Consider the following 18,252-nt stretch of genomic DNA (forward strand, 5'->3'; position numbering starts at 1 on the left):
GTGTGTGTGTGTGTGTGTGTGTGTGTGTGTGTGTGTGTGTGTGTGTGCGTGCGTGCGTGCGTGCGTGCGTGCGTGCATTGCACATTTTTTTAAACCATTAAGTAAATAAACCTTTGAACCCTTCTTTGTCAATAACTTACTATGTTGAATTAGTTTTGTTCGACTCTGACAATTAGAAAAGAAATTATGCAGGGAATATAATTAACGAAAGTAAATGGTACTTTATATTAATTTACAAAATATTCAATTAAGAGGATAGCACCTGCTGGTTATTATTGGTTTCGAAACTACGTGGGGCGCACTATAAGTTTCCGGAACGAATAAAATACAAATGGTCAGAAATTAATTTATTGTTTCTCAACATATTCGCCGTTAGCGTTAATGTACTTTTTCATATGAATGAACCAATTTTGAAAACATTTATGCCACTCCTCCGTGACAATCTCTGAAATATATTTTTCATATTCTACGACAGCCTCTTCAGGTGATGAAAATCGTTGACCGCGTAACTGGTTCTTAATTTTTGGAAATAAATAAAACTCACAAGGTGCCAGGTCAGGACTGTACGCGGAATGGCTCATAAGGTCAACGTTTTTCACCTTCAAAACTTCATTTTTCTGTTCGGCCCTCAGAGAACTGGCATTATCGTGGTGCAAGATGATACGGTGGTTACGGTTATTTTTACGGAGTATGTCAATAACTTCCGGCAAACAAATGGTCGTGTACCAATCACTATTTACGGTACAACGATTTTCCAAAGCAACAGTAGCTACCTGCCCAGTTTTATTAACAAAAGAAGCAATCAGCTTAGAGGCACTTTGCACGCGCGCCATTTTGGTTGGTTTCGGATCATCCCCAAAGACTCATACTCTCGATTGTTGCTTTGTATTGGGATTGTAACTATAAATCCATGTTTCGTCACCTGTTGCTATGTCCCACACCAAATTTGACGTCTCTTGGTTGAATCTGGTAAACATGGCATTGCACCAAGTGACGCGATCCGTGTTTTGAGCCTCAGTCAAATTGTTTGGGATCCACCGAGAGCACAGTTTTTTCACACCCAAATGTTTGTGTAGTATTGATTCTATTTGACTCATGCCTATGTCTAAAGATGCCCGAATCTCATAATCTCCTACCATGGTATGTCACATGCCTGTCTGTTTTGATCATACGGCGCACAGCATCGATGTTTTTGTTGTTCACAGCAGTGACGGGCGACCATCACAAAATTCGTCACTGAGATTCACACGACCGCATTTTAATTCTGCAAACCAGCTATGGATAGTCGTCTTGCATGGTGCTTCCTCTGATCCTCTCCGCTGATCCGCTGAGCTGTTAAATTACGCTTAAAGTCGTAGAAAATCATACTACGAAAACTTTCACGAGTTAAATCCATGGTGATGTAGACAACCAATTTCTAAAATGACACCACAATGTAAAAACTAGTGACAGTCAGATGAAACAAACTGCTAAAAAACTACAGCTAAAGAGTTATATTTTGAAATGTTGTAATTACTTTTTAAATATTGTTTATGTAAGTGACCAGTTCCGGAAACCTGTAGTGCGGCCTATGTATAAAATGGTATTATCATTAAGAGACCTCTTCTTTTCTCTTTGTAAATAATAAATAAAGATTATCAAAAGTCAAATTATGTCGTGTTCTTAGATTTTCGCGATTGCCGCATATGAAACTAAAGTAAAAATATGGTTAACCTACCCGCTGTAGCACTGCGCAAAATCATGAAAATTGTGAAGTACTTAATCTGCGAACGTGTTTACATGCGATAGTCATGTTATCTGACAGTTTAATAAATGATTACATTAATTGATGAAATCTACTCCCTGTATGTGTACATAAATTTATAGCCTTATAACAAATATTTTTGTAGCACTCGATGAACATATTAAAAAAATCTAGTAATAATATGCGTACTTTAACAATATCCTATAAATAGAAAGAGCTTACGTGAAGCTAGTAGTGAGGCAGTGTTCCTACTAGCGTTTTTAAAAGAATTGTTAATGTTGCGGATTTGCAAAAATGTACTACAATGTGACAATCAATTTCATTTGCAGCTTGCTGTTAATAAAAGGATCTAACATATAGAAGTTATATATCATTACGTTAAAGATATGATAGACCGAGTCAGTGTTTTTACATGGTTTTTACCACTGTAGATTATTACCACTCGGCTGTACCATATTAACGTTCATGAAGTCTTTACCAGGCGACTTGGTGTGACATTGTGATGGACCGATGATGCTCACGTTATGAGGGTATTTGCATATAACGCTGCCCATCAAAATAGTTAATAGCAGTAGAGATCCCTGTGAAAGAGTGCGTTCAGGGTAGTACTGCCACCTTACCCATTTCTGCCGCCAAGCAGTAATGTCCGCATTACTGTGTTCGGGTTTTGAAGGGTGAGTATGCTGGTGAAATTACAGGCACATGAGATTTGTAATCTTATGTCTCAGGGTGACGGGCGCAGAGGCAGTGCCCCTCAGACCTTTGCGATTTAAAGATCTGAGTGGCGCTACAATTGTTATGGACAGGCGTGTGGCTCACCATCAGGCGCACGATTCGTTCGTCACTTGATATTATAAAAAAAATACTATGTGATTAACTATTAACTCAAAAATGGTATTATTGTCTCCGATCTACTCAAGTACGTAAAATTTATGTTTTTCCTTCGAGCAATGACAGATTTACAGCCCCGTAAGCGTTATTCAAGCGCAAAATGGCAAATGTTTACTAACTGGATTAATATCCACCTCAATTGAGCGTAACATGCGTGTTATGTTATGCAACATATGCGCTATGTATGCAACATGTACGTATGTAGATGATCGCATCAAACGGTTTCCTTAAGAAATTAACGGTATTTAATAAAGCTGCCATAAGTACCTAACTACCTATAAAGGCAGCTTTACGAGAATACTAACAATTTATAGGTAATCATTCACTTAGTAGACTTTGAACATGTATTTAGTTACATACTGTAAAGACAAATCGAGTCTTTAATGAATGAATGAATTTCATTTAATTTCATTCATTCACTGATTCATTTATCCATTCATTCATTCATTCAAATCGAGTCTTCTGCGCGTAATCAACTAAGTATACAACATGATTACTACAAAGTGAGTTGATAATCGACCTTAAATATTAAATATTTTCGTAACCGAGTAATTTAACAGAATGATAAATGTTAAAAATATTAAATTTTTTATTTTAAATTATTGGCACATGTCATTACAAGCAACTTCCGCGTCTTAACCAAAGAGAACTTAAGCACTACGTCTTAACCACGTTGTTACCACGTCCCATACTTGTCAATCTGAGACATAATCAGTGTCCAAAGTGTCAAGCTTGATTGACGTGTTATACTTATATATTTCCATAGAGTTCTTTCTCTAATTTTTATATACTAGAAACAAATAATTAGAGTTTTTATAGAATGTAAAGGGGTCGTTCTCATGAAAACGATTCTCATTGTCATTTTCGTGTCGAATTAATTTTTATTGTTTTAAAAAATTATATCGCGTCACGGTGTCACGGAGATTGGAAGTAAATTTAAGACATTGGAATCCAAAGGTAACTTTCTGCGAATGCGACTTTTGTCTCTGCGGAAATTACGCAATAAATTTCCTATTCAAAAATAAGCACAGTATTTTGAAAGAATTCTTTGGACCGCGTATTTCAAAAAGGCTTGGGACGCATTGTTCTTACGAATTTCAATTTTCAGGCGTGGTTTATGTTTAAATAAGAGGATGATGGATCGATATCCATCATTCTCCGATGAGAATAGGCGCTAGATCGTCATTAACATTACATTATTTATATTACTTACACTACTTACATAATTTACATTCGTACTAACCACATTCAATCGCATTTAAAACATTTGATACTTATATAATTTTAGAGTTATATGGTATTTGCGTGTGATGCACTTTGGTGGCATGGCTTACTGAGTTGCGATCGCTCACCATAAGGGTATTGACAGAAAACCAGCACTGTTTGACTTTTCACGGTCTACAATATTTATGCTGAGTCAGGGCCATTTCAGCGCAAACTATTGCAAATAGTTATGACCAGTACAAAAGTTTGTTTTTATATAAACGCATGTGTTTATATCGTTCTGTTCTATTTGCTTTTGTGTTATACCTTGTGAAGTGATTGTAAATGTTTGTTTCTGCTTGTATTTGTGTTGACTAAACGTTTTACCTATCTATCTGTTTAAGTCCATTGTCACATGCAAGATCTGTCCCGTGCTTGTGACAGTCAATTAACGATGAATTTGCCCTATGGCAAGCTTTTCCGTATATTAGGTGGACTATTCTGTGTAGTTCTCTGTACATTGACCAACAAGTCTGGAGTCCGTTCATAACTGGACAGTCATGGCTTAAAGGGCAAGAGTTCTGAAGTTAAAGGAGTCGCGTAACTACGCGACATTGTTGGAACTAAATATAGATTTTTAGGTAAAATGTTAAAAAAGGAATTTTAAAAATATTTTGCATATGTATAATATATTCCATAATGTAAGATCTATTGTCGTGTGACCTCTTTTTTCGGTCTTGCACGAGAATGACCAAAAGAAACTTTGAAAAGTTTAATAATACTGATGTTACAAACCGACTGTATCTTACATACTCGTAACTATATTACCGAATCACAATAAAACAGATATATGTCTTATTTAAAGCTCGTTCCATTTACTTTATATGCCTACAAAGATCGTTGTCGTTAATAGGTGGTAATTAAACAAAGAATAATTGCTTCAGTTTGGAATGGGCTCTTCGGCTTCGCAATTCTAGATGTCGCAATTTTCCCAGTAGTAGATATTACTAATAGCGGTAGTGGAGATCAGATTATCTCTCATCATGGGAGCTTAGATTGCAATGATATTATATTTTGAATGAAATAATTTTACGTAACTTACAAGACAGTGATAATGTCATTCAAAATCCTGATAAAATAAACATTAAATTGAATTACATTTATATTACATTATAAATCATCAAAAGCAGATTTTTCATTTCAGATGATTTTAAACAGCCACTGACTACAATATAAATACAAAACTTACATTCATAAAAGAAATTAGCAACGATTCAGAGATTGTGAGAGATTTGAATTAAGAGATGAATGATGTCCTTGACATTGATAGCACTCCGAGAAGATCGGCACAACCACCTCAAAAGCATAAATAATCTAAAGCAAACTGTTCACAGTGACAAGCTTCTCCAAAAAGGAGAAACCATCATGCATGGTTAATAGTTGACAAGCGTACCGACACAGGGAGATTGTTTTTTTGTCCTATAAATCGCTGTTTCCTCGAAAACATGTTTTTCAATTTTCTTTGCGCGAGGTTAAAGAAGATGTACTTATTCATCGTTTAGTTTAGGTAAAAGTATTGCCTTGGCACCATATGGGTTTTGTGTTATGCTTTTTATAGCATTTTAGTACTCAGAGCAATTGTGCGTTATTACCAGATTTTATTATAGGCGACTAGTCGGCCCTACACTTTATTGCTCGTCGTCTTACAGAACTACAGAGGTCGTTAAGATATCATAAACAACTTTCTTTTCTAATATATATTTAACATAGGTGCTAATTTGCGCAATTATATTCAGGCAACCTTCGATTTGTAAATGATAAATAATGATGATAAATGAAATTTTAAGCAAATGTATTAATTTTAAGAAAATTTCGGTGGAAAATTAGGTGTTTTCAAAATGTTTATACCTTATTTCGTTTCGGAATTATGATCCCCTATTATAAAGTGGTTCAAAGATAGTCAAGCTCCGGCTAAATTTTTGTTCATGCCGATTTTGGTCGTTGTTACAAAGTAATGGTTGTGCTTAGAGTCAGCAATTTAAAGCAATGGCGCCGACAAATGCTATGGTCTCGTCTTCATGACATTGCAAAGGATCGAAGACTCGATGTCTAAGTCTAAGACCCGGCAAAACTATTCCTTAGACATTTTCTTTTCTAATTGTAAAAATGAAAAAAATAACTAATTCGACATAGTAAATTATTGGTAAAAAATGGTTTAAAAAAGTTTATTTAGTTTTTTATTATAAGCCCGTATTTTCCCATTGCTTGATCATGAGCAACATCTGGCCAGTCCTTTAAAAATTTTTCTTTATTTAGTTACTTATGAAATAATACTTGAACTAAAAATACACATAGTTGTCTAAGTATTTCATTTATTTACCAACAAGGCCAAGTATTATCTTATTATATTATATTATATTAAGTATAAAGACAAAGTCATTATATTTAATTGTAATTTTGACACTGATAATGTGAAATAAATGATTTATTCCACGTTGTTCCCTACTGTTCTGTTCTGTTCCACTCTGCACTACTACTACTCTTGTTCTTTTTTTTATGATACCAAGTGACGAGACGAACAAGTCGTGCGCCTGGTGGTAAGCGACACGCTCAGTTGCAGTACAACTCAGAGCTTTAAATCACAAAGATCTGAGGAGCACTGCTGCTGCTTCTGGTGAAATTACATGTGCTTGTAATTTCACCCGAACCCTTACCATTCAAAACCGAAACGCAGGAAAGCTCATATTACTGTTTGGCGTCAGAAATAGGTAAGATGGCAGTACTTCCTTGAACGAACTTTACTAAGGTACTTTCATAAGGAGCTCTACTGAAAGAGAGATAGAGATAGTGGCTACTTAAAATGTTCTCGTTCTACGTTCTTAGCCAGATAAGTAGTAAGATATGTACTAAAGCTTGTGACGGTGTGACCCTGGATGGAATATATAAATATGGAACTATTCAAAATTTAAATTTAAATACGAGTGGCCAGGAACCGAAGAAAGGCGATAAAAAGGTGGAATGAAGATGTAAGGAGGTCACACCGTCACAAACTATTACATTCAAAGCATTATATTTAAGGCCTATATTAAATAGCACCGAACTAATTTTTTATAATAATAACGCACACCATTACTATTTTATTTATTTCCATATATTATATATTTCTCCCGGTCCAGCCTCTGCGTGGCAGTCCAACATGGTAACCGTTCGGTCACGGAGGCAATTAAAGTTGGCATATAACATTCTTGTATTTTAAATATAATTTATTATTTTTAGTACCATTTATTTTTATATCTAATTACAAAATTTGAGTATATCGATATAAAAGTAAAGTTGTGTAGTAATATAGGAACGAAATACCAATTATCAGACATTCATTTCAGCTAATAATACATATATATCATAAGTAAATTATTTGTTTCAAGAAACAGTTAGATACTTTATTAATCATAGTAATTTCAAGAAGTGGCTGCGGCGCTACCGCATAGATAGGCTAACTAGAATTAGTTGTTTTCCTTCCTTTGTCGGGGAACGAGAGAAGCAGGCAAAACTTTGCTAATCACCGTTCGAACAGACACTCGTTTAAGAATAAATTACAAGAAGGAAGTTTCGTGGAAGTAATTAAGTTACCGGAGTGAAGGCGCCACTTACTAAACCCCAATACTTCGACATCAGAGAAATTCTTATAACCAAATGACTATAGCTACGGACTATAAGATTCTTAATATTATCTGAGTACCTTTTGCATAGCCAGCATATTTCTTTTTAATACTTGAAAGAGCCGCTTCAGTAGTGTTAAACTTGAAAGTATTGAATGCAAGTGAATAGTAGGTACTTTTTCGTCTAATGTCAAAGTAGTACATCCTTCTTCACTTAGAAATATGCTGTGTTAGAAGGTCCATTTTAAGGGTTTGTAATTTATATTCCAAAAAGTGAAGTTTTTCTTTTTGATAAAACGTTGTCATTACGTTGTGCAACTCAACAGAACGATTTAAGTCAAATTTAAGTTCTACACCTAACAGAACTACAACGGTAGATGTGGTCATAGTAATACACAAAACAATATTGTATTTCTACCCATAGTCATATGGAAAACATAAGTTTTTAATAAAATCGTAAAATATTATCGCTTGCAAATGAATCAATAGCGATAAGGAGACTGTAGAGTTGTGAGTTGCGATCAAAAACGAAATCACCTGTCGCGTACACGATCAACAGGAAGCGAATCCGGGCGAGGCTCGCAGGAGCAGTCTGCGAGAGTACGAGGACGGCAGTCGCCGCCCAGCCGCCCTACGCGAGAGCTGTTTGCGGCGCCCAATTCAGCCCGCCCGCGCTGCGCCGACCACTGACCACGCTCCACATATTTTGTATACTTATCACATCCCCGAGCGTGTATGAGACGTTTATTTGAAGCGATGACCAATAAGTTGGGTAAAAGAATCGAGAAAGTTTGAAGTGTACTAAGTGCTAACGGGTACCGAAGGACTCCCTGACGTTGAAAGCTTTTTTCGCTTCAGTCGAGGTAAGTTTGTGAATTTACGATTATTTTGTTTATATTCTTTATGTCTTATGCGAGGTTTTTCACTGGTTTCTTATGTATTTTTAAGTAGTATGCTATGCTTAATTATTTATATTAATTATATATTTTGTTATTTCATTCGAGTCTCATTGTTTTGTGTTTTTACACGGACTCCCCTTTCAGGAAATGTGTTCAGAATTTGTAACAGTTGTGATAAAAATAAATGTAAGCAACGCATATAGATATTTGCATCAAAAAATCATAACAAATAATAATTATCATATGTAAGGATTACATTTCTTTGCAATTTCTTTTGAAAGGGTTCAATGTCTACATGATTTTAAAGTAACTAAATATTTATAGAACTGTAAGCTCTGATTGGAACCTTTTAGAGTTTTAGAGTTTCGTTTAAACAAGAAGTTTGTTAAAAGGAGTGCTACCACTGCGCACTGCCATCGTGCCGTTCGCTCACAGAGTCGTCGCGTTAATGTTTAAGTTTAGTATTCCACGCAGGAGTTTCGTCTTGTTTGATTAAGTGTAACCAAGCTCTGCTCAGACTCATAAAATGATAATTTGGAGCTCTAAAGTTCCGAAGCTCGACAACGCGTAGTCTCACACTCAATTATCGGAATTAGCATCATGTTACCCGCTATATTTGGGGCGTAGAGAAGACTTGATTTAAATTCCCATTTGACGATCAATTTTGTTTTTATTTATTTACACAGAACTGCTTGAGGCAAGTTTATCTTGCAATCTCTTGCGCGATGAAGATGAAGGTGCCCTCGGGTGATCTGTGCACTACGAATCTTAATACGCTATGAAATTTTTTTATTGTGATTCATATTCTAAAATCGAAGTGTAATATGAGTAGGTATCTACTTATACCTGAATGTGTAGTGCAAAACTCGAAACGATTAAATTAAAGACCAATGGAACTTTAGGTATCTAAATAAATAGCTTTGAAATCAAACAGGCTAATAGGGAGTCTTTTTTAAGTCGATAAATTTTACTCAGGCAACTACTCTAATGAATAAAAACTTGTAAAAGGTGCGCAGTTACACCAGATCGTCGATTCTATCGTGAAAGCCGATGTAATCGTGTAACAAGGAATATAAATATACTTTGAAAGATTTCGTTTACAAATTTCGATGATTTTTCCATTTCATTTAATTAAAAATTACCAATTCAAATAATTTATTTCTACAATGACTTAAAATAAATATTATGTGTACGGCTTGCAAAGCTAAGGTAAGAAAAAGAAAGCGTAGTAAGTAGTAACGATACTATGGATACGTGCGGGGGTGAAGGGCGGCAAAAGGGCAACATATTTATATATATGTACAGGGTGTCCCAAAACTCAACGTCAAGCGGTCACTGGGCGAGAGGCCAGGTTATATCAGTTCTGGTAAAAATTAAAAAAAAATCCATGTCACTTAGTTAAGTGATAATAGGCATTTTTTTGAAAATGTTGAAAATCGATACCCATCACATATTTTCAAATTTTGGAGTGATTTTTTTTTAACGTCATCATAAATAACAATGCTATTTATTGCAGTCACAAATCAAACAATAAACGTTATAAGTTTAGTAAAAAAAAATAAGTTTGATTGAGTAGTAGCTTAAAAAAAATATGTCAGATAGCTTTGACACTTCATATTAAAAAAAAAAAATGTACTACACTATCCTGGGCAAGTTATTTTAAAAGATGGCCCATATAATCAAGATTTCAAAATGGTACAATACTTGCCACTCTTCATTCCATAAAAACTATTATAACTTATTTTTTGCAAAAGGAGCTCGTTTCAAAACATGATAAATAATACTTTTGTGTGCTCAAAGATTGGCTTTAACATCGCGGAAGTGAGATGGTCATATGTGATAGAGTGAGATGGATAATGACAACGCATGAAACAAAATAATCTACCCTAACACATGTGAGTGTGTCAACTTAATAATTAGTCGATTGTTGTATTATAATAAATTTTAATCAAAATGAAACGAAAGGAACTATTGTAATATTTTAATGTTAAAGTAAATGCTCAAATTGTTTGCTTTCGGCACGAATACAGGCTCTGCATCGCCTCACAAAAGATCTTTTTATCAATCGTGCGAATCTTCTCAAACTAATTACTTCTGCTGCTTCAACAATTTTGTGGCGTAATTGGGCTAGATTTTCTATAGGTTTTGCTTATACTTTTTCCTTTATGCAGCCCCAGTAAAAAAAAATCAAGGGGGTTTAGGTCCGGAGATCGAGGAGGCCACAAAATTGAACCAAGGCGCCCAATCCACCTTCCGGAATATTCCGTGTTTAAATAATCACGTACAGAACGAGTGCTGGGATCATTTCGAATTTCTTCTAAAATTACGTCGTCGTCGTCTCCTTGAGGTCTTCCACCGCTCGTACGAGCACTAGGCAATCGTCCTTCCGAGTATGCCAGGTGTGCATTGACGAACACGCGGTGATCTGGGTGACGCTTTAAGTTTGGGTACCTCTCGCGATATAATCTGGCTGCGGCAGAAGCATTACAATGGCATTCACCGTAAATAAGATGCATGTTTGCATATTCTTCCGCTGTGTACAGATACGGCACGTCGCGAAACGTGTTAATTTTGCTAAGTACTAACTAATACAGTTTACACAACACAAATCGAGTCCAGGGAATAAGCCAGAGTCGTCAACACAGATGCAATATCAAGTCCAGGGTAACACAAGCCAAAGTCGTCAGTACAAAAGTTACACGATTACGAGAAGATGCACTCATAACGTTTATTGTTTGATTTGTGACTGTAATAAATAGCATGGTTATTTATGATGACGTTAAAAAAAATCACTCCAAAATTTGAAAATTTGTGATGACAGTACCTAAACATGTGGTCTAGGGTATCGATTTTCAACATTTTCAAAAAAATGCCTATTATCACTTAACTAAGTGACATGGATTTTTTTTTAATTTTTACCAGAACTGATATAACCTGGCCTCTCGCCCAGTGACCGCTTGACGTTGAGTTTTGGGACACCCTGTATATACTATCCTACATATACTATGTATATATAAAGAGAAAGACTGAAATACTCGTTTTGTACATAAGTTTAAAAACGGTCATATAAATACAAAAATCCATTCCCTTTGACATTTCTCCTCTCCATAAATTACTGGAAATTTGAACAATATAATATTGATAACGATCAATATTATATTGTAAAGTTACGATAAAAATAGAAAAAAACTATTAAAGTGTTCTATGAACTTCCAGGAAAATATAAATATATTATATATATTAATTTTAAGAAGAATCCATAAATATTATTTCCATCGGTCTGCCTTAATAAATTGAGGTATAGTGTAATAAGCTATTTTGTAATAACAACATTTTCACTTTTTTTTTTTTTAAAAGGAAACACGTTTTTACCCGGGAAATCTCACCACGCAACGCTTAGCTTCTTCGCTTGACTGTTTTTTTCTGACGAGGCAAGCAGCTGCTATCGCTGAGTTCTTTTGTCGTAGCAATATACCGTTTGTGATTACTAAACAACTGTCTCTTTCACTCCTGCGAAAAAACGAGTATTTTCCCTATGGTTTCAGTGACGTTAATTTAAAAATCAGGTCAAAGCGTTGATATCGAGTTATGAGAAGCAGTAATTAGTAGTGCACAGGTGCAAGTGAGGAAGGATATTTTTTATCACTGTAGTAGAGTAGCGTGACGACCTGAAATTGGCAATATTTTTTTCTATAATGATTATGACACTAGACTACTTTGTGTCTGTATTATGTTAAAATTAACAAAGATGGGGTAATTATTTATGCGTGCTAGTGTTTTCGTTTTTCAAAATCATTAAAAACAAAGCGACCGTGTGCTATTTTTGGTATTTTCGTTGGTTAAGTTATTAGTAGGCCAGTAAATATAATCTTATTTTTGCACAAATGACTTTCCGAGATATTTCGAGATAGTTTTTTTTAAATCCTCACTGCGGGTGCCAATATTACACCTACTTGGCTCCTAAATACGGAAAGAGTCAACATGAGCACGAGTTTTAGTTGGTTATACAATTCATCAACACGTTCGACTGGGTTTGCAAAGCAGTCAAAGAAACAAACGAAGTACTTTGTATTCTTAATCTGCTCATAGTTCAGTCAGTTGCAGCGGTTGAGGTAGTTCGAGAAGCGGACATAGGTGATTCGCATAGTGTTAGGTGTATTTACCCACTTCACAAGTATATTGGTATATGTACATTTTGGACAGCCACTATACTATCAGAACGTAGCTACGTGTGGTGTGTGTGTTTCTACAACAACGTAATTCTGCGTTCAAATACAGTTTGTACAGAAGGCTAGGTGTATGTGTTTATATTAACTGTGTGTGTATATACAAATTATCACCTTTATGGATATATAATTGTAGCGGACTGTATCAATGGGTGAAGGGATGGATGCTAACAACGAGTGAGCAAGGCCAAGAGAATGTACTTACAGTTTATTAATATTTTGGAAAACACGTTGTCGCTATCAAAGCAAAACAGAAAAACTAGCAAGAGCAAAAGTCAAGAAAAAGGCGCCAAAAACAAACACATTTAAATTTAGAGTTTAAATAGAAAATTAAAATTTAAAGAGACTATTATAAAATGTATAGAAAAAGATTTGTAGCGATTCGCTACATCGTCCGGTCGGAGAAAAGGATGGGACCACCTATACAGAGTCTGTAATAATAATAATAATCTAGGATAATTGATACCTTAGCGTCGAAGGGAATGTTAATGGCTGCTGACACACGACCGGCCATTCTTAGGAGTTGGTCTTCACCAATCACTGGGGACAATTTTGTTAGACGACTGCCTTTCTTTAAGGGTTGTGAGGAGATCATTAGTTCCCATTCTTCTTTAAAGAGATCCAGTTGAGATCTCCCAATAGAGGGCTTAGAGGGGCTATTAATATTATTAGCTAATATTTTAGCAGCTGAAGCTGTGTCGGCAACGGCCTTAAGTATGATAGGTAGGTTGTCTGCTGATAATTCAGTGATGTTGGGTAACTGCGATTTGTTAATATCGTTTACTGAATGATGATGTGGGGAAATGACGGGGATTTTGGAAGGGCATGTTGGTGAGACCCGAACTGGTTGAGGAAAGACTCTGGGAGTGGCACAGACATCAAAGATGGCAAAGGTACATTGTACCTGGGCTTGTGTCGCCGATGTGTGGGGATCCACCGCAGGGCATACCGTGATCCTTTGGAGGGTTATCTGGGTGTGGTCTCCATCAGCGAGCCAATCCACGACCGAATGTTGTGAGCCGTTGTACGACTCAGCGTCGATCGCGGCGAGTTGTGCCCGGAGTTCAGCCTCTTATACGAGCTTTTCACGCTCATGTTCAATTCTGCGCAGTTCAGTCTCTACTGCTAACTTCCGTGCATGTGCAGTAGCCGTATTAGTAGTAGAGGTGCGCGATTTTCCTCCCACGTTAGTGGGCGAGGGGCTCCTAAACGAGGTACACGACCCACGCTGCTCCAGTGGACACGAAAGTGTCCGGTGCAGTGGATATGTCGTGTCTCCCGTCTCAGCAATCATGCTTGTCGCTGTAAGTGTTCTGGCCTTGCTCCTTGTCAGCATGTTGATATGAAATTTGTGTGGTAATTTGGGATTTCGGATCGAAAGGACCAAAATATGTAGCGGGTCAAATGGGTTAAAGGATGAGTGCTAACAACCAGTGAGCAAGGCCAAGCAAATGTACTTACAGTTTATTAATATTTTGGAAAAAACAGAAAATCACTAGCTAAAGTCAAATAAAAGGCGCCAAAAAACAAACACTTTTAAATTTAGAATTTAAATAGAAAACTAAAACCTAAAGAAACTATTATAAAATATATAGAAAAAGATTTGTAGCGATTTGCTACAATAACTATTTACATTAGGAAATGAAACTATTTTTCTGGATTTAAATCGCGTATATTTGTTTTTTCAAACAAACCGACTTTTCGGGCCCTTTACAGGTCCCACGGTCACGGTTGACTGAGGTGGTACAATCTTCAACCAGTTATGTCTAATATTAGTGCAAACCACCCTATTTTTTCACTTTAGTTACAATAGTTATTAATTAAATACCTCATTTTTAATTTTAGAAAGAAAACATTCCAATTTACGCTACATTAAGTTTTACAAATTATAAGCCCCTGAGGAAGATTTCTCAGTTCCTGAGACCCGTGAAATGTAACATCCCCTTACAGGATGCAGGAGTTTACAAGCTTGACTGTGAGTGCGGTCTCTCTTATATTGGACAAACGAAGCGAAGTATTTGTACCCGCGTCAGAACATATAGCTGATGTCAAACACCGTCGCGTAAACAAGTCTGCAGTCTGCGAGCATGTCATGGATAAACCTACACATTCAATGAAGTTTGACAACGTCATCTACCCAGGATTCTGCGAGAGGCCATTGAAATTAAAAAACATCCTAATTTCAACAGGGAAGAAGGTTTCTCCATACCACCTAAATTAAAAATAAGGTATTTAATTAATAACTATTGTAACTAAAGTGAAAAAAAAGGTTGGTTTGCATTAATATTAGACATAACTGGTTGAAAAAAAAACAAATATACGCGATTTAAATCCGGAAAAATAGTTTCATTTCCTATGTGTAACAATCGCGAAAACCTAAGAACTCGATAACTATTTACATTGACTAATCAGTTATTTACATATTGTTAATTGTTTGAGGACAACACTTCCATTTTTCATTGTCTGTTCTCCGTCTTTATAAACTCTTTTGTTACCTCCTCGTCATATATATGTAGAATGATTACAACATAGGCAAAGAAATTACTCTGGTTGGATTTTAAATATGAGTTTTCCACATTAATTTGGAACTGGAAGGATCGTAAGATAGCCGCCATATTTATGGAAATGGTCGTGGTTGATCAAGTACCACACGTTTCTTAGCCGATCTAAGCCACCGTTTGGTCGTTGACGGGGCCATGCGGCCGTCAGTGTCAAAGAAAACCAATTGGTTTCGTTCGAACATGTGCGGCTGCCTTCAGCCGTCACAGGCACCGTGTCAAGACGCAATTGGCGTCATTTGGATGTCTGTAGGTAAAATGAAGCCGATTCATTACCGACCTGTGCGAGTTGTTCGAGCTGAAACGAAACGCAAGCACGCCGTCTCTCTCACTCTTATTGCATATAATGCGATTTCGCATCGATAAGTGTGGTGACGCCCTTAGTGGACGTCGCATAGCAAAATGTAGGAGTAAAAACTTTTTAAGAATCTTAGCTTCATTATCGTTCGAGCTGTTGATGTTATGTCTGTATATAGGTCACTGCTACTTCTATATTATACGAGTGATAACATTTTTGACATAACTTTTATAAATACATCGACCTACTTTTGAAATATCTGAATTTTAAAGGCACGAGAATTTAAATAAAGAAGAATAAAGTTCCACCAAAGTGACCGTCCGAGTCAATGATATTATACTCTGATCGGAGTTAGAAGTCGAGAAAGTTAATATTTTTATAATATTGTAACGAAAATTTAAGGAAACTTTTTATTTTAATGAGAGGAATATCAAATGCTGAGGATTTTTAGTGTCATGGATATTTTTTTTATGGATAAAATTAGTTATTTTCCTTTTTTATTAATTGTATGTAATACATACAATAATATTCTTCATATAGTTTCTTTGACATACATTCAAAAATATTATGTATACAAGTTTGCTTAATTTATTTATTTACTTACACAAGTGCAGGGAGCTAGCAAGTTTGCATATTTTGCGCAGAAAATATGAACGGGAAAACTTTGAAATTATTTGGCTTCTCGACTCCAAGCTTGACATTTGCGCTGCTTTTACTCGAGGTCTATAATAAAATCTTTGATATGGAGAACATTTTTGGTATTACTTAAAGAAATATATTTGTAATATTTTATGCTAAAGTCATTATTTATTTATACTCATACTATGATGTGTAATATGAGTATGTCTATAGGCATTTGCACAATTTTAAAAATGGTAACATTATTATGATATTGTAGTGTGACCAGAAATGTCTAACATATCTATATTATATGCATGCAGGTATAATGTGAATTTGATATCGAATATAGCGTAAACATTGACCAAAGAGTCGTTTTCAGATAAGCTTAAAAACGTGTCCCTTTCAATAACTTTTGTATCATTACATGAACGCTTAGACTTATTTGTTTAAAGTGTTTGCTCAATTACTTAGTCACATTGTTACAGTGTTACACATAAAAACTTCTTTACTACGCTACAGTAATAAATGAAAATTTAAAAAGTGGGTAATTTCTCATTAATCGGAGCTGGTTTCACGTCAGAAATGAAGAAAAAATAATTAAACATTCGTGGAAACAGCAATATTTCTCATCGAGGATAAACTTAAATAACCTTCACGTCGAATACATACTGTGACTTTCCTATTTATAATAAACAAATACGTTTTCTTGGGAATACAAAATGTTTTAAATATTTTCTTACTCTCTGGTAAAATACCAATTTCAGTGCAAAAATCGTTCTCATTCATGTCAGGCAATCTATCTAAATAAGTATTATGTCTTATTTAACAAAGTTAATTATTGTGCATCAATTTGACAACGGGAATTTTAAAATCCACGCACTTTTATAGCGGTCTAGAATATTCTACGACCTTGACAATAAAAAATGTACCCAAATATCATTAATGTCGCTCTCATTCCTGTCTACTTTTAGGTCAAACAGTTACTTTAAGTATATCAGTTAGATGGTGGTGATGACGGTGGTAATGATAGTGACGGTGGTGATGATGACGATGAAGGTCGTGATGGTGACGACGATGATGGTGATAATGATGATTTTGATGGTGATGATAATGATGATGTGGATGGTAGTGATGATGATGATGATGATACATTGATGTATTATAAAGTTTCTAAGACATTAACAAACATTTATTTAAATAGATAGACTTTCACAGATGAGAAAGATTTTGTTACAAGAAGTTAAATTAAAATGTTTGTTTTAAGTTAAATGTTGTTAAATGTTCTTTTGTGAACGACAAAATTTGTGTTATAATAATAATTTCTCATTACTGTGCTATCTTTGCCATTTGGGTTTATGTGAAAATCTCTCGTGTTACCAGTCTCATTCATGTGACCTAAATTTTTTTGTGTTGATTTCGCTTAAATATTTCTGTGATTAATACTTATTAATATTATTTGTTTGATTGTTTTTTATTTGTATGTTTAAAATCGAGAGAAAAATGGGTTTTACAAAAATCACCCAAAAAGTGCCATTGAAATTCGGAAAGTGAAATTCGCCCCAACGTGTATTGTCATTTCTACGTCTTATGAAGTTATTGAATATCACAATGTTTTATTACCATGATATTAAATTATTTTTTTGTGAAATCGCTCCACTCGCTTGTACAATTATTAATACAAAGATCGAACACTAAGAATAATTCTTTTGATCTAGCTAGATTCGAACCAGCGGCAGCGGCAGCGCCTCTTCTGCTTCAGCCTGGTATGCTGAAGACGCTAGTTAGAATCCAGACGGAATTAAGGAATTTTTCTAAGGGTTTCATGTTTGTATTAATAAATAATTATTTGTACGCTTATTTCAAAATTTTTGGTGAGACACGTACATCGAGTATTGTCCACGTATAATTTACTTACTATGTAATGTATTATCAGTATATGTTTCCAAAGAAAAATTATGTTATTATGATGATGTAAGTAGTAGTGTGGACAAAAGAGGTCGGTGAAATATTGCATCAGGGTACATCTATAAAATTTTGGAAGATCAATGATAAAATGAACCCTTACTTGCTTTATAATTGCAAATTATCACTTGAACTTGCAAAAAGTCATAAATGTTTCTTTAAAAGTTGAAGAACTTGAACTTGATATTTTT

The 18,252-nt window shown here is 35.2% G+C and overlaps 1 protein-coding gene across 2 annotated transcripts in view; it reads left to right on the plus strand.

Annotated features, from left to right (window-relative positions):
* The first annotated feature begins 8,120 nt into the window (after nucleotides 1-8,120).
* The window catches only part of LOC113227900 (BAI1-associated protein 3), a 118,286-nt gene continuing 108,154 nt past the window's right edge, over nucleotides 8,121-18,252 (plus strand). For both annotated transcript variants that reach the window (XM_026460988.1, XM_026460989.1), the window contains exon 1: nucleotides 8,121-8,360. The gene's annotated coding sequence lies outside the window, so the exon portion shown is untranslated. The remainder of the gene's footprint in view (nucleotides 8,361-18,252) is intronic.

Source organism: Hyposmocoma kahamanoa, unplaced genomic scaffold (genome assembly GCF_003589595.1).
Source record: "Hyposmocoma kahamanoa isolate Upper Pololo Valley unplaced genomic scaffold, ASM358959v1 220, whole genome shotgun sequence".
Classification (NCBI taxonomy): Eukaryota; Metazoa; Arthropoda; class Insecta; order Lepidoptera; family Cosmopterigidae; genus Hyposmocoma; species Hyposmocoma kahamanoa.